We start from the raw sequence: 23,744 nt of genomic DNA on the forward strand, positions 1-23,744 counted from the left end.
TCTTAGAGTCCCTGGCTGGGTCTGAAAATTAAACTAAGATTAACAGGAGAAAAGTGCACAACTTTCATTGCATTTTTACATGGACACAAAAGCCTTTGCAAGAGAATGAAGACCCAAAGAATTGGCTACTGCAGGCAGTTTTTATACCTTTGAGACAAAGAAACAATAAATTTGAATAAACAAACGGGTTTGGGCAAGGGGTAGTAAATGGTGAAGAAATAACTAGGAAGAGAAGGGTTAGTTTGACAAGTTTTATTTGTTGGCACCAAATTCCTCAAAGGCTCTTGTGATAAGAATCTTTGCTCCTTCTTATTCAGAGACAGTACCTTTCACATGGGAATTTTAGAATTTGTTTCAGATTAGAAGGGTGAGGGGGTGAAAGGTCAGAGTGACCTGCTTCTACCATTTTTTAAAATTCCTCTAACATTATTTAATAAGCCAAGCCATGGTCTTGGGTAGTGTCCTGAATCCCATCATTATCTTCAGGTATCCATTAGTGAGTAATTCCTCCATTCTTTTCCCAGCTGGGGAAAGGCAAAATAACAGGTGGAAAATACTTAGCAGTCTTATCTGATTGTTTCATCTCTCTCCTCAGCTCCCACATTGTCCCTTCAGAAGCCAGCTAGGCCTTTGTCCCATTGACTCTGCTAGGAAGTCCTTCATCCCTTACAGTGACAATTCTTTGACAAGCGAACCATCTTCAGGTCTTTTTTTTCCATCACTTATTTGGCTCTACCATGAATATATTTCCAGATTTTTTCTATATTTAAAATTTAAATGGTGAATGGGGACAGGGGATATCTCTCTGAACATTTTCTAGGCAGACACACACTGCCAACATTTTTTTTTTATTTTTTTTTTTAACGTTTATTTATTTTTGAGACAGAGAGAGACAGGGCATGAACGGGGGAGGGTCACAGAGAGAGGGAGACACAGGATCCAAAGCAGGCTCCAAGCTCTGAGCTGTCAGCACAGAGCCCGACGCGGGGCTCGAACTCATGGACCACGAGATCGTGACCTGAGCCGAAGTCGGACGCTCAACTGACGGAGCCACCCAGGCGCCCCCAACATTTTTTTTTCTATTGCAACGATTCCATGTTAGCACAGGAATTCCACAACGATAAAAACTTCTCATAGTCCCAAACACAAATATCACATCTATCCACAGATTCTCACATCTAGAAGTTTCTATCCTCCCCACTGGGAGGGTAGCTGAAATAGAGATTAACGAGGAAGAGAACACCACAGTAGTGGTTAAATTTTGTTTCCCTTTCTCAATCTTCCCTAAACCTCTCCCCTGAGCCCAGAAATCATTCTTCCCTTTTTAAAAAAATTTTTTTTTAATTTTATTTATTTTTGAAACAAAGAGAGACAGAACATGAACAGGGGTGGGTCAGAGAGAGAGGGAGACACAGAATCGGAAGCAGGCTCCAGGCTCTGAGCTGTCAGCACAGAGCCCGACGCGGGGCTCGAACTCATGGACCGCTAGATCGTGACCTGAGCTGAAGTCGGACGCCTAACCGACTGAGCCACCCAGGCGCCCCTCTTGCCTTTTTTTCTAATGTGGAAGTAAGTATATGATGTGTATGGTGCCTACATTCTTCATTCAATACTCTTCATTCTTTTGTTTATGCTATAAATAGGGGATCTGAGGCTTCCAAATTTTGCTTTTGATACTTAAAACCAACTTGAAAAAATTTTTAAGTTCGAAAACTCAATATGGAAACTTTGTTGCCCCCAGGTGCAGGCTAGTTAAATCAAAAGCATTTCATACAATTCATGTAATTGCAGTTTAAAGACAGATACTCTCCACTGTAGTGAATACCACCAATTTATAGAATAATGGTAAGGTAAGACTATTAATAACATAATTATTTTCATAATCCTCTCATTTATATACTTTCTGTCTTATGTTCTTATAATAACCCTGTAAGTTATATTGAGTAGAATTAACATGTTGAATAACACGGAATTACCCCCTTTTATACACGAGAAAGCTAAGGTGCCACATTTTACACATAATTTAAGTGATGATTCAGTTTTATCTGACACTAACTGATAGAGCTAAAATCTAGCCTAGAGCTTCCTTGCCTTTCCTATACCATATCTTTTTTCATATAATACCTGAAATATATATGTATAATCATTTAAGTAACTTTCAAAATATTGGGAAAAGAGTAAACAATACTCTGAAATGAAACAACTGCATGTTTCTAGATTTCAAACCATTAGACTAACACAGATTTATATTGAAAAGAAAGATTGAAATGTCCTCTAATAACTTTTTCATCACAGGACACAATTTATGGCTTTCTGCCATTTGATAATGAAAGTTAAGTTTTCTGTGCTATTACTGGAATTGGGTACAATAACTCATTCTCCAAAACCAATTTATACAGAAAACATATTCAATACAGAGATGATTGAGTTCCTGTATTTCTCTTTTGTCATTTGGCAGCAATCTGTGTGAGACTCAAGAAGATAGAGTGAAAACTGATGGTAGTTATTTCTTCAAGATAGGTAGAAAAAGCCAATGGTACTGAAAGCATGTGTCAGTTAAAATCATTCATTTTAGATTAAACTCACAGTCTGCAGTGACAGAAATCCCAAAGAAGATATCTATCTTTAGGGATTAATAGAGTTTTATCCGAGGATTATTTTTGGTAAAAAAAAAACATGGCTACAAGTTGTGTTGTTGTTGTTGTTGTTTTTCCTTTTTCTTTAGTAGCTCATTTGACAGCCATTGTGGCCATAGACAGCAGTAGATATTTGAATCTATTTTTTCCGAGGTATGTGAATGTTGGATTGAGTCTTTGGTGACTTTACAATTCATTTTGAAGGCACAATGGACTTTGTAATCTCTGTTCTTCAACACTCAATAAATCTGCTAGTTGCCTCTATCATTGAAAATAAAAGTTTTGTGAAGGTAGTTATAAGGTGGTTGGCAACTCCATTTGTAAAACTGGCAATTTCAATTTCTGATCCAGTAGTATCTTTTAAAACCTCTGAAGTTGAGGCCACGAAGTCATGTGTTTTTTTTTCTCTTTATTTCAAACTTTTTGGAGTACTTCTTCAGTAATGGTCATTGTGATAATCTCCTCCAACAATCTCTAAACATTCTTTATCGTGAAGCAACTGTGTGGGTTGGGTGGGATTGGGTGGACCCTGAGAGGTCCACATCCTTTGGGTTAATCCCACATTCCTTACTATAACCATTGTCACAGCAACTCACACAGCAAATGTCTGGCAATCTAAGACAGATTCAGTTAATGTATAGCATTTTCTCGGCCACTGAAATTAGTTGAAGATTAGCCCAATCATCACTAAAGTTGGTAATAATAAATTAAATTCTGGAGCTGGATGCCCATCTTCTCCTAATGATGTGTTTTATCAATGTGCCATCCGTCTGCCACCCTGAAGGATGCCAATTTAAAGATACAGATAAAACACATTTAGGCCAAAGACTTGATAAATCGTATCTAGGTATGTTATTTCTCTGAAAATTTGAAGTGATCTGAATAAATCCCTTTATAATTTAAATCATTTCAAAATAGATTTTACATAACAAGTTAAATGGTCATAACTGCATCTCTTCTGATATCTTAAGTCTAACAAATATTTCTGTAGCTAGAAGTATTGTGCCTCATGATTTTTACAGTTTAGTTACATTGTCTTAAATTATTTGGTAAACAATTAAAGAGAAAATAATTTTCTATTAATTTGGTTAAAAGGTTAAAAGCAAAGGATGCTGTTTGTTAAGTCACATACTTGGCTAATTAAGTTCTTTGTCTTCTTTTTCTGTAATCAAAGAATGCTAAGATGAGAATAGGATGACAATGATCCTTTAATTGAACAATACATCTGAAGCTTGAGTTCCGTTCCAGTTGGTCATTAGTCAACCCTCTATCACTTCCAGTGACAGGAAACTCATACCTCCTGAGGTAGCTTCTGTCTTTATTCAAAATTTGTTGGTGGGCTCCATTTTCACTCATATTGGAATGCTGACTACTAGTTCACTGAAAATACTACAAATTTTAACAGTATTTATTTTCCTTTCTCTTTAGATAATACTTTATCACTTCAGGCAAAAAACATTCATTGCCAGTTGCCTTTGAAATTCCTGCTGTCTTTATTCAAAGATATCACTTCAATTTTCTTTTTAGCCAATTCACTTTGGGCTACTGTGTTTTTTCTAATTTAGTCCATTATGATTGCAGAGATTAGAAAAGGAACCGTGATTCTCGTGTCTTTTCTAAAATCCTATTATCCTGTTCAGAGATCACTAAGATTTCTGGTAGTATAAGTTGATATAATTCATCAATTTTGGAAAATTCTTAGTCTTTATCTCTTTAAATATTCTTTCTTCCCCATTCTCCCTCTGCCCCTTTTCTGATATTCCATTTATAAACAAATTGGGAGTTGTTACAAATATCTTTTGTTTCAAATATTTTTCTTTTTGTTTTAGTGTGGATGTAGTCTATCAACTTGTCTTTAAGTTCACTTCTCCTTTTCTATTTCCATGCTCCTGCTAAGACTCTTTAGTGAATTTTTCATTTCTGATAATGTCTTCACTCTAATATTTCCATTTTTTTTTTCTACAGCAGATGCCTCTTCCTCTTGCCATTCTACCAGAGGTAAAAGTAATTGTGTAATTTTCTCCCGTTAAGTATATTTTTGGAGTTTAGTTCTTTATGTGTTTCTGTGTGTACTCAGATCTCTGAGGGTTTATAAAACTAGATTCTGTAAGTTATCTGGATTGTTTTGGTTGTTAAGATAAGTCCCTTGCCACTTGCTAAAGCTGAACTAAAACCAAAATTGCCATAAGGTTTTAATTTTAAAATCATATAATTGTGATCTCCATTGACATGATTTCAACGATATGAATTCATGACTCAAAATATGAATGATTTTAATTCAGCCAATAATTAGATCACTGGTCTTGTAGATGGAACAGTATATCAAGAATCTAGAGACCTGTGCCTAGAAACTCGCATTGTCACTCATCATTACCTGCGTGGCTTGTGTGATTACATTTAAACATATAGTTTCTCCATGTCTAAATATATTAGAGTGGTTACTGCTAGAAAGTGAAAGTAAGAATAGCATTCACATAAGAAATATGAAAGACCTCATGTGTATTTCCTTGAAAAAATAGGAAGGAGGAAGATGAGACAACTATGACATAATGTTCACAATGACTATTTCTAGAAAGTCAATAATACCATTTTAGCATTTGTAATTTTCCATGTTTCTCGTAAATTGTTCAAAATTAAAAAATGTAATAGTAATACTAATACATCACTCCAACCTGTGTAGCAACAAATTATATAAAGGGAAAATGTACTGATTGCAGATCAGCCAGGATAAGGGGTATGATGAAGCAAAACTTACAAAAATCATAAAGAAATTATTCATGGTCTGGTGTTTGACTGGCTTGTCTGATGTGAAAGTTGGAAGATCCAGTTGTGAAAGTCCTGGAAAAATAAGAGAAAAATATTCCTTTTTTTAATTACGAAGGCTTTGTAGAATCCCAAGGATCTCCCCCCAAGTATGCAAATAAGCCCAGCGTCCTGTGTTATTTGTCATTCTCCAAAGTACTTATAAATATAATTTTTTAAAATATTCCACTTGTGAGTTGTATCATGTGGTATTTGTCTTTCTCTCTTTGGCTTACTTCACTTAACATAATGTCCTGTGTTTCATCCATGTTGCCACAAACGGCAGGATTTCTTTCTTTCTCGTGGTGGAATACCATCCCATATTCTTGTTCCATTCACCCATTGACAGACATTTATATTTCATCTGTATCTTGGCTATTTGTAAAGAAAGCTGCAATGAACCTACAGGTGTTGATATCTTTTTACGATACTGATTTTGTGTCCTACAGATATATACCCCAAAGTGGGAATGCAGAATCATATGGTAGTTCTATTTTTATTTTTTTGAGGAGCCTCCATACTGTTTCCCATAGCGGTTGCACCAAATTACATTTCCACCAACAGTACACAAGGGGTCCCTTTTCTCCACATCACCACCAACACTTGTTACTTCTCTTTTTGGTAAGTGCCATCCTAACGGGTTGAGACAATATCTGATTGTGGTTCACAGTAGAATGGTGATCACCAGGAGCTGGTGGGTGGAGTAAGTAGGAGACTCTCTTCAAATGGTGCAAGCTTTTGGTTATAAGATGAATAAGTTCTGGGGATCTGATGAACAGCATGATGACTGTAGTTAATAACACTGAATTGTGTACTTGAAATTTGCTAAAAAAGTTGACCTTAAGCATTCTCACCGCACACACACAAAATAGATAACTATGTGAGGTGATGTGTATGTTAATTAACCTGGTTGTGGCAATTATTTCACAAAGTATATGTGTATCGAATCATTACATTGTACACTTTAAATGTATGCAATTTCTCTGTCCATTATACCCCAATAAGGAAAAAAAAACTGTAAGAAATGTAAGCAATGCAGCAAAAATATACAGTCCAGGAAAATAGCAGATTGAGCTGTTTATTTAGCAATCACACAGAAACACAGAACAGTAGGACTTGAAATGATTTATAGAGTTCTGGCTCATCACATTTATTTTTAAAATGCTTTTTAATGTTTATTTATTTTTGAGAGAGAGAGGGAGAGAAACAGAGCACGAGTGGTGAGGGGGCAGAGAGAGAGGGAGACACAGAATTCGAAGCAGGTTCCAAGCTCTGAGCTATCAGCACAGAGCCCAATGGAGGCTTTGAACTCACAAGCTGTGAGATCATGACCTGAGCCAAAGTCAGATGCCCAACTGAGCCACCCAAGTGTCCCTCATCACATTCATTTTAAACAAGAAACTAAGATTTAGAAAGCTAACATACACTAGAGGTTATTAAAATTAGAAGCTCTATAAATCTGTTCTTTCAGTCTATTAATTTCTGTACCATTCCACTGACTTCTAGACGAGTTCCACTAGAAATTTCAAGGAGAGCTTTAATACTTGTCTCTCTCTCTCACTCGACCTAGAGTCAGCAACCAAACTTTATTAGTTCCTCATCTCAAAACCCAAGTGCTTCAACTTCAAGATATATTTATATGTTTAAATTGTCAAAATATGAGAAACTAGAAAAATACATACAACTAGCTATGTGAATTATGAGACCAAAGTCACCAGTTTTTCTGCTATAATAATCATAATTTATTCATCAATGTAAAAAATAAAAACTCACCATTACAACATCCACAAATCTGGGTTCATTCCTACTAAGCATGTTAAACATTTCATCTCTATGCTTCAAAATGTCATTAACTTTTGTCCTTTCCTAAGTAGTCTTCTTGTCACTAGCCCTTCAATGTGTACAATTTCTATCCCATTTTCTTGCTCCATCCAGACTTACTGACCTCAGACAGATTAGGTCCTGTTACTTCATTTTTCAAAGATTTCCAAAGGTATTCACCTTCCAAATATCTACACCTACACACATGTCCACACACACCCTAAAATATTCCAACATGTCATGTAAGAATTTCCATGGGATAAAATTTGGAATCAGCAAATTTTTTTTTTTATCAGAGAGTAGGAACTTAAAAAGGAAAACAAAACAAAATGAAAAGTTCCTTAGCTTAAGACTAGAATTCTAGGGGCGCCTGGGTGATTCAGTCGGTTAAGCGTCCGACTTCAGCTCAGGTCATGATCTCGTGGTTTGTGAGTTAGAGCCCTGCGTTGGGCTCTGTGCTGATAGCTCAGAGCCTGGAGCCTGCTTCAGATTCTGTGTCTCTCCATCTCTCGGCCCGTCCCCTGTTCATGCTCTGTGTCTCTCTATCAATAATAAATAAAAGTTAAAAAAAAAAGGACTAGAATTCTAATTTGGGATGTACTTGGACCAGGAAAAGGATATTGTGAGGGGCATTAAGTTCCACAAAGCAGTAACTAGAATAGAAGGGTAAGCCTAGCAGTACAGCTTACATCTCACATATCAAGGAACACATGCTCCTTAGATCCATGTTTCACAGTGTATCTAAAATCCTCACCCCACTGCACTTAAAAAACACAGTCATCAGTCATTTTCACTGTTTGAGTAGAATAATGTATCTTTCTATTGTTTAAGACACTGTCTACTAATCATCTCAAAAAGACATACCCCAACCAGCCTCTCCTCAGTAGAAATAGCAAGTGATCATTGCAACCTACTATAAAGGAGGAGGAAATCTCACCATGCATGCATTTTAGAGAAAGTGGAATTGATATGCTCAATGATGAATCAATGACTTTGCCAGGGAAAATAGGATATCCTGACCGGCCATTTGCCATTCCTTATTAATTCCTTATTAATGTATCTAATTCAGAGAGGGTATTAAGAGGCAATTCATTGAAGCAGCAGGAAATGGGTTCCCTAAAATAAAGAGGTATTTGTATACAATAAGAAGAGAAAAAAGAAATGAAATAGTTCTGGACACTATATCAACTAGTCTGTCACAAAGCACAAAGGAAAAATTTTTAATGAGATTTGGTAAAAGTTCCTCATTATCTATAAATTTGTTATTGCAACCAAATGGTTAATTTTAAAATGAATTAAGCATAAACATTTTATTAAGTATAAAATATGCAATGATCAGATTCTGTGTCTTCATCTAAATAATTTGGGGTTTGTACACTTGGCTATCTTTTATTTTCCTAGTTGCAACTGATTAATACCCCCATTTAATAGTTAATGTTGATACTCTTCAAACCATTCCAGATGCCATGTAGCTTTTCTTCACTGGGCAAATCTAAAATATAAATTTGTGGTCTTTTTCCTCTCTCCACTTATGATGACAATGATAATAACATTTATTGAACATTTACTATGTACTAGGCACTGTTTTCAGTACTGTATGTGTTTTTTAATTGCAGTGTCAATTACAGTGTTATATTAGTTTTAAGTGTACAATGTAGTGATTCAACAATTCTACACATTACTCAGTGTTTTTCATGATAAATGTACTCTTAATCCTCTTTATTTCTTTTACCCATCCCCTCTTCTATCTCTTCTTTTTTAAATTTTTTTTAGCATTTATTTATTTTTGACAGAGACAGCATGAGTGGGGCAGGGGCAGAGAGAGAGGGAGACAACAAAATCCGAAGCAGGCTCCGGGCTCTGAGATGTCAGCACAGAGCCCAATGCAGGGCTTGAACTCACGGACCGTGAGATGATGACCTGAGCTGAAGCTGGACGCTTAACTGACTGAGCCACCTAAGTACCCCTCTCCTACCTCTTCTATGGCAACCATCAGTTTGTTCTCTAAAGTTAAGAGTCCGGGTGTTTTTTGTTTGTCTTTTTTTCTCCTTTGTTTGCTCATTTGCTTTGTTTCTTCAATTCCACATATGAGTGAATCACATAGTATTTGCTTTTCTATGACTGACTCATTTGACTTAGTATTATACCCTCTAGATCCATCCATGTTATTGCAAATGGCAGGATTCCACTCCTTTTTATGGTTGAGTAATATTCCATTGTGTGTATGTGTGTATGTGTGTGTGTTGGTATATATGTGTGTATATATACATATATATATATATATATATATATATATATAGTGGATAAGAGGAAGTGGTATATATATATATGTGGTATATATATGTGTGGTATATATATATATATATATATATATATATACCACTTCCTCTTATCCATTCATCTATGGATGGATAGTTGCATTGCTTCCATATTTAGCTATTGTAAATAATACTCCAATAAATATAGGAGTGTATGTATCTTTTTAAATTAGTGTTTCCATTTTGGGTGGGTAAATATCCAGTAGTGGAATTACAGAATCATAGGGTAATTCTATTTTAAATTTTTCAAGGAAACGCCCTACTATTTTCCACTGTAGGGCACCAATTTGCATTCCCACCAACAGTGCAAGGAGGTTCATTTTTCTTCACATCTTGTCAACACTTGTTATTTCTTTTTTTTTCTTTAAGTCTATTTTAGCTATTCTGACATATATAAGGTGATGTCTCATTGTGGTTTTGATTTGCATTCCCTGATGATCAGTGATGTTGACATTTTTTTCATGTTTCTATTGATCATTTGCATGTTTTCTTTAGAAAAATGTCTATTCATGTCCTCTGCCCATTTTTTAATCTAATTATTTGTGTCTTTGGTATTGAATTGTATAAATTCTTTATACATTTTGGATATTAACCCCTTGTCAGGTAAAACATTTGCAAATATCTTCTCCCATTTAGTAGGTTGCCTTTTTTTGAGAGCATCGTCTTAAATATTTGTTTATTTATTTATTTATTTTGAAAGAGAGAGAGAGAGAGAGAGAGCACATGTGAGTGGAGAAAGGGCAGAGAGAGAGAGAGGGAGAGAATCCCAAGCAGTCTCTGTGTGCTGTCAGCACAGAACCCAAAGTGGGGTTTCACCCCACAAACCATGAGAGCATGACCTGAGCCACAATCAAGAGCCCGTGCTTAAAAGACTAAGTCACCCATTTGCCCCAGGTTGCCTTTTTGTTTTGATGCTTCCTTTTACTGTGCAAAAGCTTTTTATTTTGGTGAAGTTCCAAAAGTTTAATTGGATATGTTTTAACCATTTAGATCACATATCTTAATGCAAAAGAAAATTTGGCATAAGTTTACAGTAATTTGTTGGTTAACTTTACATTAAGATGCAAAATTGGCTCTCGCATCTCAATGCCACTTAAATTAACAGATTTTTTTTTTCAGGCGTCTTTTTAACAAACTCTCATTTGCATGTGCGAAATCTTGCTGTGAGGCTGCATAAGGGAGAATTAAGAATAGATTTAGAGTACATTACATCTCTATCACATAAGAAAGCCCTAAATGAATTCCCCAGGTCTGTCACACCCTTTGGTTATTTAAAGAACAAGACTAAATTTGTGTGTTCAGCTGTGATATCTCTTGTCAGGTCGTCTTACCGTGTTCGAGAATAGGTCATCTGATTATTGTGGCATGTGCATGGAGTTTATACACGTTAAAATGGTGACAAATCAAGTTAGAGATTTCTAACTTGCCTTTCTGCAACAGAAAGGCAGAAGGCTTAATGTATCAAGTTAATATATAAATCATCTATGACTGAAACAAAGTGAAAACACTTTTGTTATAAGGACAAGCTACAAATATGAACCATGAAAATAAACGATGGATCCATTTCATGGTTATGGAAAACATAGACCCTCCTATCACTATTTCCTATATCAAGCTAATGGAACACCCAAAACGATTTAGTAATAGCATCGCTTCCATTTGGACAAAGACTGTATGTATTTCTATTCTGAAAGAACTGACAGTTATATCATTTAAGCAAGGAGGACCTTGTGTTCTAGTAAGTATTTGTGGAAAATTATTAGGTGAAGCCCTACAGTGAAAAAGCAGTTACTATTTACAGGAGCTATATTTGAATTCACAATATGCTTGTCTCTAAAATTTGGAGAGAAATCAATACAAAAACCTAGTGGTTAACATATTTTCTCTGTGGGTTTTTGTATTGATTTCTCTCCAAATTTTAGAGATAAGCATATTGTGAATTCAAATATAGCTCCTGTAAATAGTAACTGCTTTTTCACTGTAGGGCTTCACCTAATAATTTTCCACAAATACTTACTAGAACACAAGGTCCTCCTTGCTTAAATGATATAACTGTCAGTTCTTTCAGAATAGAAATACATACAGTCTTTGTCCAAATGGAAGCGATGCTATTACTAAATCATTTTGGGTGCTCCATTAGCTTGCTATAGGAAATAATGATAGGAGTATCTTTTGACTTTGTAATTAATTGAATTTTTTTTTTCAGAGAGAGAGAGAGAGCATGAGCGAGGAGAGGGAGAGAGAGAATCTCAAGTAGGCTCCACGCCTGGCATGGAGCCCAACACTGGGCTCAATCTCACAACCTTGAGATCAGGACCTGAGTCAAAACCAAGAGTTGGATGCTTAACAAATTCAGCCACCCAGGAGCCCTGTATTTGTGATTATTCTAAATGAAAACTCATAAAAGTAAAACATATCAATACATCTTTTGTTTGGAAAAATATAATTATATTAAATTAAAATTATAACATATAAACTATATCTAGAATCTATCAAAGCCATACTTGGGAGATTTATGCTTCTGGGCATTTTAAGGATAACAGGAACTGTATTCACCAAATGGTGCTAGAACATTTGAATATCCAAATGCAAATAATGGACATCAAACTCTACCACATATCATGTAAAATATTAACTAGAAGAAGATGAATTATACACCTAAAAGAAGACCTAAAGCTCTAAAATTTCTAGAAGAAAACACACCAAAATTTGTGACCTTGGGGTAGCAGAGATGCATTAGGTAGAATACAAAAAGCACTAACCATGAAATAAAATATTGATAAAATATCAAAAAGTAAAAGGTTTTTTTCCCACTTTCAAAGATACTGTTAAGAAAGTGAAAAGACAGCCATAGACTGGGAAAAAATATTTGCATAACATATGTCTAATAAAGGACTGGTATACAGAAAATATAAATAACTCTTACAATAATGAGAAATATTACTCAATAAGATATGGATAAAATATTTGAATAGAAAATTCACCAAATAAGGATATACAAATAGCAAATAAGCACACGAAATGATCTTGAATATCATTAGTCAATATGGAAATTCATAATAAAGCATCATACCACTGAAAACACACTAAGATGGTTAAAGTTTTTCTAAGTTTATTTTTTATTTTGAGAGAGAGAGAGCATGAGTGGGTAAGGGGCAGGGAGGGGGTGAGAAAGAGAGAGAGGGAGAGAGAGAGAGAGAGAGAGAGAGAGAGAATCTCAAGCAGGCTCCACACAGCCAGCTCAGAGCCTGACATGGGTCTCGAACTCATGAACTGTGAGATCATGACCTGAGCTGAGGTCAAGATTGGAACACAACTGACTCAGCCACCTAGGTGCCTCTAAAATTTTTTAAAAACTGACAAGTTCTGGCAAGTATATAGAGCAACTGGAACTCATATATTGCTGAAAGAAATTCAAAATGGTATGCAATTTGAAGTTTAGGGTGATACTTTCTTATCAAACTAAACTTATGCTCATACAACCCACTGATTCTGCCCCTAGACATTACTCCCCAAAATGAGAATTTATGTTCCCAGGAAGACTTGTCCTCCAACATTTATAGAAGATTTATTCATATAGGTAAAAACTGGAAACAACCCACATGTCCATCAGTTGGAGAATAAATAAACCCGGGGGGGGGGGGGAAGAAAGAAGAAACTAATGATATACACAAGAACATGAATAGATTTTAAATCATGAAACTAAATGAAAGAAGCAAGATAGTAAAGATAACCTACACACTACATGATTCTATTTAAATGATATTCTAAAAAAGGCAAACTATAGTGACAAAAAACATAGTAGTTTCCAGAGGCTGGCTGGGAGTAGGAAACAGGAATTAACAGCAAAGGGACACAAGTTTTGGGGGTGATGAAAATGTTTTGATATCAAGATTGTGCTGATGGTTCAAACCATATTAATTTCTACATTTAACTTATGGTACATAGATTAGAACTTGCTGCTATGGACAGAATGGTTTTGTCTCCCTAAAATTCACATGTTGAAATCCTGACCTCCAATGTGATGGTATTAGGAGGTGGAGACTTTGGTATGAGGATGTGGGGTCTTGGGGTAGGTTTAAAGGAGGTCATGAGGGTGGAGCCCCTGTGTTGAGACCGGTACCTTTATAAGAAGAGGAAGAGGGGCCAGAGCTCTCTCTCTCTCTCTCTGTCATGTGAGGACAGACCAAGAAGATGTCCATCTGCAAGTCAGAAAGAAGACCTTCACCAGGAATTGAATTGACGAGCCCCTTGATAGAGGACATCTCAGACTCCAGAACTGTAAGAAATCAATTTCTGTCATTGAAGCCACCCAGTACGTGGTATTTTGTTATAACAGACTAGAAGACCAAGATGCTCACTGACGCTTATTTTAATAAACAAATGGACGATAACACAGTTAAGTATTGAGCTAAAATTCTTGGGGATATTCTTAGGATTTGTTTATTTTAATAAACAAATGGACGATAACACAGTTAAGTATTGAGCTAAAATTCTAGAAGACCAAGATGCTCACTGACGCTTATTTTAATAAACAAATGGACGATAACACAGTTAAGTATTGAGCTAAAATTCTTAGGGATATGGAACGGCATATAGTTAGTGCATACTTCAAGCTGCTGAAGTATAATCAAATCTGCCTCTCACTGTGGTCAAGTAGCCAAAGGGCTACTGAGTGTGAAGCTTAGAACAAAGGCTATGCAGGAAGCTCTGGACCATGCATTGAGGGGAACGCATTAAAATACTATGCCCTGGTGCTAGAGCGGCATAGGAGAAAGAGAGCTGGCGAATGTAACATTGCTGTAGGAAGTGGCAGCCAAGACTGAAGCAAATTCCCCCATTCGTAATTCTCTCTGTGTCCATCTGCCAAGAAAAACTAAACAGCAGCAGCACCAGCTGTTCTTGGTACTCCACAGATTGCAAGCCATGCTTCCCAAATTAACATCTCACCAACGCATACCCATGGAGTTTACATAAGGCAGGAACTAAGTCAAGATAGGATCTGGGAAGAGTGAGAGAGTAACAAGGAAGTATTATTAAGGAGCAGACAGCAAGAAGCTGTCCCTCTGATGGGCCTGCAGCCCAGTCTGCTGAGAAATTAGTGCGAGGTCAATTTGCAGAAGCAGGGAAGAGGACAGGTGTTTGAGAAGTGTAAGTAGGGTAGTAAGACTATGATGCAGTACTTTGCCTCCCCCATTTCAGAAACCGAAGTGAGAAAATAAAGAGTAAAATAGCAGAGCATTATTAGTACTGTCCATATGCCAAGTAACAAACTCAATGTACTGCATCCCATTAGACAGATGCTCGAAAGTTATAGGTGAAATGAATTATGTCAACAATATGCATTGATTCAAATATTAAGATGGCAATTCTTCATGTCTCCCTAAGAAAGGCCCTTGTGATCACATAATAAAGGGAGTCTCATTTATTCTGTTTTGAGAAGTGTATCCCTGAACCCACATCCCTCTGGCTGCTGGGGGGAAGAAATGCTTTCCTGTAGCTAGTGGCTGCTGTCATGAGGCCAGCATATTCCAAAGTCACCTGCCTTTGATGTGAAGTGAAAGCCCTTGAACTGGTGAATTTTCTTGGGAAAGTGAAAAATAAGAAAGCCACTTTTTCCTCTCTTTTTCTCTTTACTTTTCTCTTCCCTTACTTTTCTCCCTATTCCTCTAATTTCTATCTCCTTCCCCGTAAACCTTGTCCGGCTCACCCTGGACACACAGAGCAGGTTGGGAAAATGGCCATGCTGTCTTAGATGGCAATACAGAGAGGAGGCATGCTCGCATTTGAAAAGTGTGTCCATCGCAGTGTCCTCTAAAGTATTTCATTGTGAACATGAAACACGGTGAGACCAAGTGTACATTATCCTATGTAGTATCATTGGGGGGGAGGGGTGTGCCAAAGGGGGGTTAACCAATTTAGCAATTTTAATCTTGAATATAAAAAGTTTAAAGCACCTGGGGTGCCGAGGTGCCTCAGTTGGATGGACATCCGACTCTTGATTTTGGCTCAGGTCATGATCTCACGATTCATGTGTTGGAGCCCTGAGTTGGGCTCTGCAGTGATAGCACGGAGCCTGATTAGAATTCTCTCTCCCTTTCTCTCTGCCCCTCCCCTGCTAGTGCTTTCTCTCTCTCCCTTTCTCAAAATAAATAAATTAACTTAAAGAAAAAAAGTCTAAAGCATCTATTGATGCTCCCATGGTATATTTTCTGAAAGCTTTAGGGGAAAAGGTATTTAGAATTTAGTTTACTCCATTTACATCCACTATCAACAAATCAGAAATACTTATGGCTTTATTCTGCAAAGGTGAACATTCCATTTGCCTGTGCAAAGACAAATGAAAATAACTTATGCGCATGGAAGAATAATCTCAGTGACGGCTAAGTATACTTTAAACAATATATGTACATATTTCTTTTTTTCTCTAAAACATTTTATGCATTTCTTATTTGCAAGATAAATGAGTATAAACAACTAACTTCAGTTTACAGGAGGCAACAGATACTTCTGCAGTCAGCCAACAGTATGTGTAAATATCATGTAACTGTCCTCCTAGGGTAACTAGGAGTTGCTAACAACTTATTTAGGCTTAGGGGTCACTGTCTGTGAGCTTTAATTGTCTCATCTGTATTCTGAAAGGACTGCATGAGTAACACATTTATAACAACATCTTAAAAAGCCATTGCTTTTCTTTAAAAATAAAAAATAATAAATTTATAAAGCCTCTGTAATTGATGTCTACAAACAAAACTAAGAGATATAAACAGTGTTGTCATTCAGATACATTGTTTCATATCCCTCTAAAAATATTGATTTCATTGGTTTTATGGGCTCTGCAGCTGACGGTTTTAAAGGGTTTGTATACTCTGCTGTTGGAGCAGATAGTAAATGCCATTTGCAAGTTTTCACGCCCAAAATAAATTTGCGTGAGACATGGCTATGAGACTCTTTTGAAAATTAACCTTAGGAAAGACAAATTTAAATTCTCCCCCCAAATCTTAACAAAATACAGGTTTTAGGTAGATAGATTTCTATTGTGGTTAATAGAGTGAAATAGTGCTAAGAGTTTGATCTGTAAGATTCAGGCTATCGGAGTTTACATCCCACTCCGCTACATTCAAGTGAGATAATCCTGAAGTATTTCAAAATCTGCATTAGTTTTCCCTTAAGTAAAATGAAGGGAAGCAGGACCACTGCTTTTATTGTATTCTTGTGAGTAATAAATGATACATGTAAAAAGCAGTTAAAAGCGTGCATAGCAGAGCAGGAACATGAATAAATGTCAGCTATTTATTTTTGAACAAATATTTATGGAGTGATTACTGTGCTCTGTACATTGTTCTGGTTGCCTGAGAGATAGTAGTGAACACAAACGATTAGATTAGAATAGCTTCCTTCGTGAAGATCACATCCCAATGGGAAGATTGACAACATACATTAAATGTATACTCTGTTTGTGAAAAGTACTATCTGGGGAGAGACAAGACATCTCAGAGCCGAGGAAGCAAATTTAGGCAGGATGGCTAGGGAAATATCACTGGAAAGGTGGTATAGGTGAGAAAAGACTTGAGGGTGATGAGAAAGCAAGCCATGAAGACTTTTCAGGGTGAAAAGTTTTCTAGGCTCGGGAAACAAGTGTGAAGGCCCTATGGGAGAAGTGCATTTGATCTGTTAGAGGAACAAGAAAGAGATCAGTGTGCCTAGAAGAGAGTGAGCAAGGTGGTGTATAATACAAGAGGTCAGACAGGTGAGCTGCAGGTGGGGAACAGCAGGTGACGTGGGGTGCAGATCACACGGGCATTGAGGGGACTATTCCATAGCTGATGCTGTCAGTGACATGGAAACAGGGAGGAACAGGGATACTGAGTTATCACTGATCTGTGATAACTGTTCCTCCAGTTGACAGGCCATGAATATTCAAGAGAATATTCAGCATATTCCCAGTCAAGAGAACAACAAGGGCAGCAGCCAGTATGAGATTCCTACAGCACAAGTTAGTGTCCCTCCTGTTTCTCACACGAGCTAAATCATCAGGGAAGCAAAGAGGTCAATCAGCCAAGGGCTTGTGTTGCTTTCATTACAAGCCTGGAGAGCACTGAAACTTTCCAAGGAGAGAGAATTGTCTCCGGCTGCAGCTTCCACTGTCTTGAAGCCAGCTGTACACGAGCTACTCTCCATGCTCCATAAGGCACCAGCTTAGAGAATTCCACTTCCCCCTAAAGACCAGTCAGAACCGCTAGGAAAGACAAGCACTTCAAAGTAACACAGAAGTCTGGTGAATGTTCACATCACTTCAGAAAGCATTTCCCTGCTCACAGATAAGGGGAAAGCTGCATGATTCTGAAAGCTTGCAGAATTACAGCATTGCCCCCACCTGCTTTTCTGTTTCGCCTAGAAACTTACGTCAATCGAGAGGCATGTTTCTTGCACAGTTGAACACAAATAACAACTGGCTGGGAAAATAAAACAACAGTAATCTCCGCCATTGTGATTTGGGGGCTTGAGCATGCATGTGAAACAGATGTGATCCCAACGACTATGACTTCTGGGTCTTGAAAACCTTAACAGTGCTTTTGACTGTCAATAATGTGACTGGCACGACTTAACGCCAAACTATTTTCTCAATATAAGAGAACGCATTTCTCTCTACCCTTTACCTTTACTGTGAATGAAGATTTCCCTTGTCCAGAATGAGACTACTCTAAACTGCGATTCAATGTGTGGAGTTGCCTCTGAGAATATTCATTCCATCAATGAGAAGGGAGATTAACTGGACCTGGTGGAGATTCTCTCTGGTTAGGGGCTAGCACCACAGGAATCCAGCTGGCCCCTTTTGTTCCACAGAATAAACAGAGCTTATTTCATTTAATCTCAGATCATATAACGTAAGCAATTATATACATAGATTCCCTTTCCAAAGACATTCAGTAATGCTACTTGTGGGCTGCCATTTTCTTGGAACATGCCTACTGAAACCAATCCACTAAGAATACACAACTGCTTTTAAGTTAGTGTGTGTGTGAGTCATCATTCACGTGAAAATTCAATATCCCCAAAATGAAGAAACAACTGGCATTAAACAATTTCTACTCTTATTAGTTAAATCAATGTCATAAGCAAAAGAGTTTTCTTTTAAAAATTATCTGTTCTCTATCTTTGGAATCTTCCTGCCAAATCTCCTTCCCACACTTATCGCCCCAAATAAATCTTACACAGCCCACACTCTCCTACATCTAAATTATTTGGGTTTGCCTGACAGGCACATGAAATGTTAATCAAAATAAATAGTCATCTCTTCTTTCTGAATAGAGTGACAGCTGGTATTTTTCTTTCCTCACCACCTCCTCAAAAGACCTCTCCTTCACCAATCAAACCTACTCTTTTTTTTTTTAATCCTTCCCATCAATGATCAGTGGCTTTCATCATTTCTGTTAATTTGGATTATTCAAAGACAAAAATGTATGTCATTTTAATATTATTTTAATTCAGGGACAATTCCATGTGACCTAATATAACAATACATTGACAGGCAACATTAAGAACAATAGGATGTAACTGTCTGAAAACATACAGCCAATTAACAAAGAAGTTTTATGCCCTCTTCTTGAGTGTCACCTCATCCCTGGCTCTATCTATATACTCATTCTGCCCCTCCAAGTCTCCTAATTACCACATCCCAAAGTTCTACTCTACCTATCAACAGTTCTAACCCTCAACCCATCCATCTCCCTATTCTACTCATGACCCTATCCCTCATTCTCTTCTATCTGGTCAAAATGGTTACTTCCATTGGGCTAAACTCTCCACTTTTCTGTTGAATGTGCACATCATAGGCAGAATAATCATTAATACGCCATTTTTTTTAATTTTTTAATTTTTACTTATTATTGAGAGACAGAGCATGAGCAGGGGTGGGTAGAGAGAGGGGGAGACACAGAATCTGAAGTTGGCTCCAGGCTCTGAGCTGTCAACACAGAGCCCGACACGGGGCTCGAATTCACGATCTGTGAGATCATGACCTGAGCCAAAGTCAGTTGCCTAACCAACTGAGCCACCCAGGTGCCCCAATTAATATGCCATTTTTAAATGCAGTTACTTTGTTTCATCTTAAGAAATCTTAAATTCATAATTACGACTTTGTCAATCACTTAACTCAGACTCCTAATTTTATTTTTATGTACATGCCTTTTTCTGGACATCCATGTATGAGTTCAATTAGCCAAACTCCTCAGCTCATGACATAGTCTATTTGTCCATGAAAGCTCTTCACATATATAATTTTATTCTTCCCTTCATTCCTGATATCACTCCCATCCCCTCTTTTTTCCCTGGGTTCTCACTATAGTACACATCATTAAATATCTGTTTATATTTGAAAACACAATAAAATTCTGTAGAATTTAAATAGACATAAAGCTACAGGTTTATGTTCTTTTTTTATTTTTTTTATTCCACACTGTACATTATAGAAATGTTACTATAAATATACCTCATTCATTGCTTTTAGCAGTGGAATAGCGCATATATCATTGTGTTTTACGTATTTATTCCCCTGATGACAGACCAGTAGGTGTTCTCCATCTGTCTAGTTTAATAAACATGTGTATAGTTATTACTCATATAAGACAATTTGAGAAAGAATATTTACAAATGGACTATTTTTTTTTAAGGTATGGATAGGATTAAGGGAACCACAGGGGTTAGTTTAGTAGCGCAGGGCTAAAAGCCTAGAGTCCTACAATCCCTAAGCTTAAAACCTTGGATGTGTAGTGGATGGTTGCTAAAACCTGAGAAAAGACAATTATGTTGAAGTCTACCTCCTGAGAGGAGCAGTGACCTTGAGTGGAGGAACACAGCTCAAACTGCTGTCTCACGTCTCTGAGGCTCTATTCATTTTTCTTTATTCTTTTTTCTTTCTGTTCCTCAGACTAGATCATCTCCATTGACCTACCTTGAAGGTTGCTACTTCTTTCCTCTGCCAGCTCAAATCTGCCATTGAGCCCTCTAGTGAGATTTTTCATTTCAGTTATTACAGATTTCAACTTGAGAATTTCTACTTTTGTTAAACAATTTCTCTCTCTTTATTGATATTCTCTATTTGGTGAGACATTGTTTTCATGTGTTCCTTTAGCTCTTTAGACAAGGTTTTCTTTAGTTCTACGAACATATTAAAGATAGCTGATACAGAGTTTCTTCTGGTAACGCCAATGTCTGGATTCCTTCAAGGACAGTTTTTATTCTCCTGCCTGCTTTTTCATCCAGCATATGGGCCTTACTTTCTTGTTTCTGCAAGTCTTGTAATATTTTTTATTGAAATCTAGACATTTTAAATAATGTAACATTGTGGGGCACCTGGGTGGCTCAGTCAGTTAAACGTCTGACTCTTGGTTTTGGCTCAGGTCATGATCTCACAGTTTGTGAGTTCAAATCCCACACTGGGCTCTGCGCTGACAGTGTAGAGCCTATTTGGGATTCTCTCTCTCTCCCTCTCTCCTTGCCCCTCCCCTGCTTGTGCTATCTCTCTCTAAATTAATTAATTAATTCATTCATTCATTCATTTCAAAAAACCTAAATAATGCAATGTGGTAATTCAGATCCTACCCACCCCCAGTGTGGTGTAGTTGTTGTTGTTATTGCTGGGGTTATTTGTTCATTTATTGACCTACTTGACCAAATTTTGTAAATTATGCACTTTGTGTCACAAGTAGCCACTTGTCTCTGCCGGATTATTTTAATGGTCAGCTAGCAATTAAACAGAGATTTCCTTATATGCCTTAAAGCATTTTACCAAGGGACTATGTTTGTACGATGTGGCACACCTTCAGTGATCCACCTGGCTGTCAACACTCTCCTTCAGCCTTTACTTTCTGCTTGCACAGAGCTCCACGGTCCACTGAAGATGAGAGATCAAAGGCCTCTCGGGTCTCTCCTGGACTCATGTGTGGAGCCTTATAGACTCCCAAGGTTATCTCAAAGCTTACCGAAGCCCTTTCTGGCCCTCTCAGTACCCAGCATTTCCTTTTTAAGCTTTTTGGTCTGCTTCGTGCTGATCCCAACTGTTAATTGCCACTTCAGGCAGCTTCTAAGTTAATTAAACCTTTGTCCCTCAACTCTGCCCAGATTTTATAAATAGTTTCTCTATCCAAGGTCCATTGAATTAAATTTTACATGTGCTTAAATGTGTTTGATTTTTGACTGACAATTTATTTCTGCTTTACAGATCTTGGTTAAAAACTCCCAACCCCACCCAAATGCAAAATTAGTTTCCAAATATTTCTGTTAACTGGCTTTATTCCATTTATTGTTTTATGCAATGTCTTAATCCTTTTAACATTCATAATTAGAGATAGATGTCTGTGTTACTTTCCTATTGCTGTTATAAGCAACTATCACTAACTTAAAGACTTAAAATAATACAAACTTATGCTCCTACTGGTTTGAAGAACAGAAATCTGAAATGGATTTCACTGGGCCAAGATCAAGGTTCCAGTGAAGCTGTGCTCCTCTTGGAAGCTTTAGAGAATTCAGTGCCTTGCCTTTTCAGTTTCTAGAGCTGCAGCTCTTACATTGTTTAGCTCATAGTCCCTTCCGCCATTGTCAAAGCCAGTAACACAGCATCTTCAAATTTCTCTGCTTCCATCTTCACACTGTCTTTTCTTTCATAAGGACCCTGCCGATTACATCAGGCCCATTGGATAATCCAAATTAATCTCCTCATCTTAAACTCCTGAAGATAAGCAAAGTTTCCTTTGAACCCTTTTATAAGGTAATATTCACAGGTTCTGTAGATTAGGACTCTGAGTGGGCCATTATTCAGCACACCAATGTATCCTGCCTTATTTTACTCTATATGTGAGCCAGTTCTCTTAATGCCCTCTATTAATCTTTCCCCTTATTGGTTTATACTGCCAATTTCATCAAAAACAACGTCTCTCATTATTATGAGAGCTTTATAATAACCAATATAATATAATAACCAAAATAATAACCAAAATAAATATAATAACCAAAATAAACCAAATAGCTTTATTTTTGAGTAATCCAGTTTAATGGCTCTCAACTAGAAGCAATTTCACTTCCTGGAGGACATTTGGAAATATCCGAAGAACATTTTGCTTGTCAAAACCAGGGCAGGCTGGGTGGGGAGCCAGGGAGTCCTACTGGAATCTGGTGAGTAGAGGCCTAAACATCTTACAACACACAGAACAGCCCCACCCCCACCCCAGCAACAATTTGGCTCAAAATATAAATAAGCCTGAAGTTGAGGACCTCTGCTTTATTCTGTTCCAATCGTCTGTATGCTTGTGGTTGCCTCAGTACCAAAGTATTTTTATTACTGTGTATTCATATAGTATATCTTCATATCAATTAGGATGTAGGCTTCCTCTGTTTAAGAAAACAAATAGGTTTTAACAGATAAATATTATAATAAGTTGTTTGGTCCCTCAAAATAACCTGCTAGAATTTTGGTTGGAATTACATATTGATTTTTTTAGACTGAAATTAGAAGAATAAACATCTTTACAGTGTTAATGATGAGAGACAACTCTGGATGGCCCTGGAGACTCCCTGGGTGCCCTCTGTCACTAGCTTATCAGAGAACTGGCTCAGCCTTTGGCTGATGTCAGTATCCTTGGCGCGCAAGGCTGTTCCCACAACTCTTGTCTGCAGATCTCCGTCTTTCATATGCATAGTCCTCAGGGTTGCTCCTTGGCTAGAAAATCCTTTGCTATAGTTCTTGTTATTTAGAAAAGCTAGGTGTTCTCTACCCTTGTTGGATAGATTATGGATATGTAATGAGGTTTAGGGGCAGAGTTTGTTCTTGTTCTTGGAGTACACCCAGTTGTACATCCAACCTATCGGCCAAGGCAGGCCTCTATGGGATCATTGGCCACTCTGTTCAGAAACCATCTATAAACTCTACCTCGGCTGTAGAATCCTGAGGGGTTTGTGCAAGTTCTGCACTACTCTGCTGCAAGTATTCCTTCCATAAACTTTATATTGCACTTGTACCACATGGCTTTAGTAGTGTATGTCCACAACCCCTGTGCATAAACTGTGAAGTCATTCTCTCCATGGGCAAGTTGCATTTTATTTTTTTATTTCAAATATTCCTGTGTGTCTTTTAAAAGAGTGGATTTTTTTTTTTATAAAGTTCTTGTTC

General features: G+C 37.2%; 1 long non-coding RNA gene across 1 annotated transcript in view; it reads right to left on the reverse strand.

Moving 5' to 3' along the window:
- LOC125920852 (uncharacterized) overlaps positions 1–23,744 on the reverse strand; it is a 129,734-nt gene that overhangs the window by 22,535 nt on the left and 83,455 nt on the right. The window contains exon 5 of the long non-coding RNA XR_007457232.1: positions 5,392–5,474. This is a non-coding gene — a long non-coding RNA (uncharacterized LOC125920852). The remainder of the gene's footprint in view (positions 1–5,391; positions 5,475–23,744) is intronic.

The sequence above is a fragment of the Panthera uncia genome, chromosome C2 (assembly GCF_023721935.1).
Source record: "Panthera uncia isolate 11264 chromosome C2, Puncia_PCG_1.0, whole genome shotgun sequence".
NCBI lineage: Eukaryota > Metazoa > Chordata > Mammalia > Carnivora > Felidae > Panthera > Panthera uncia.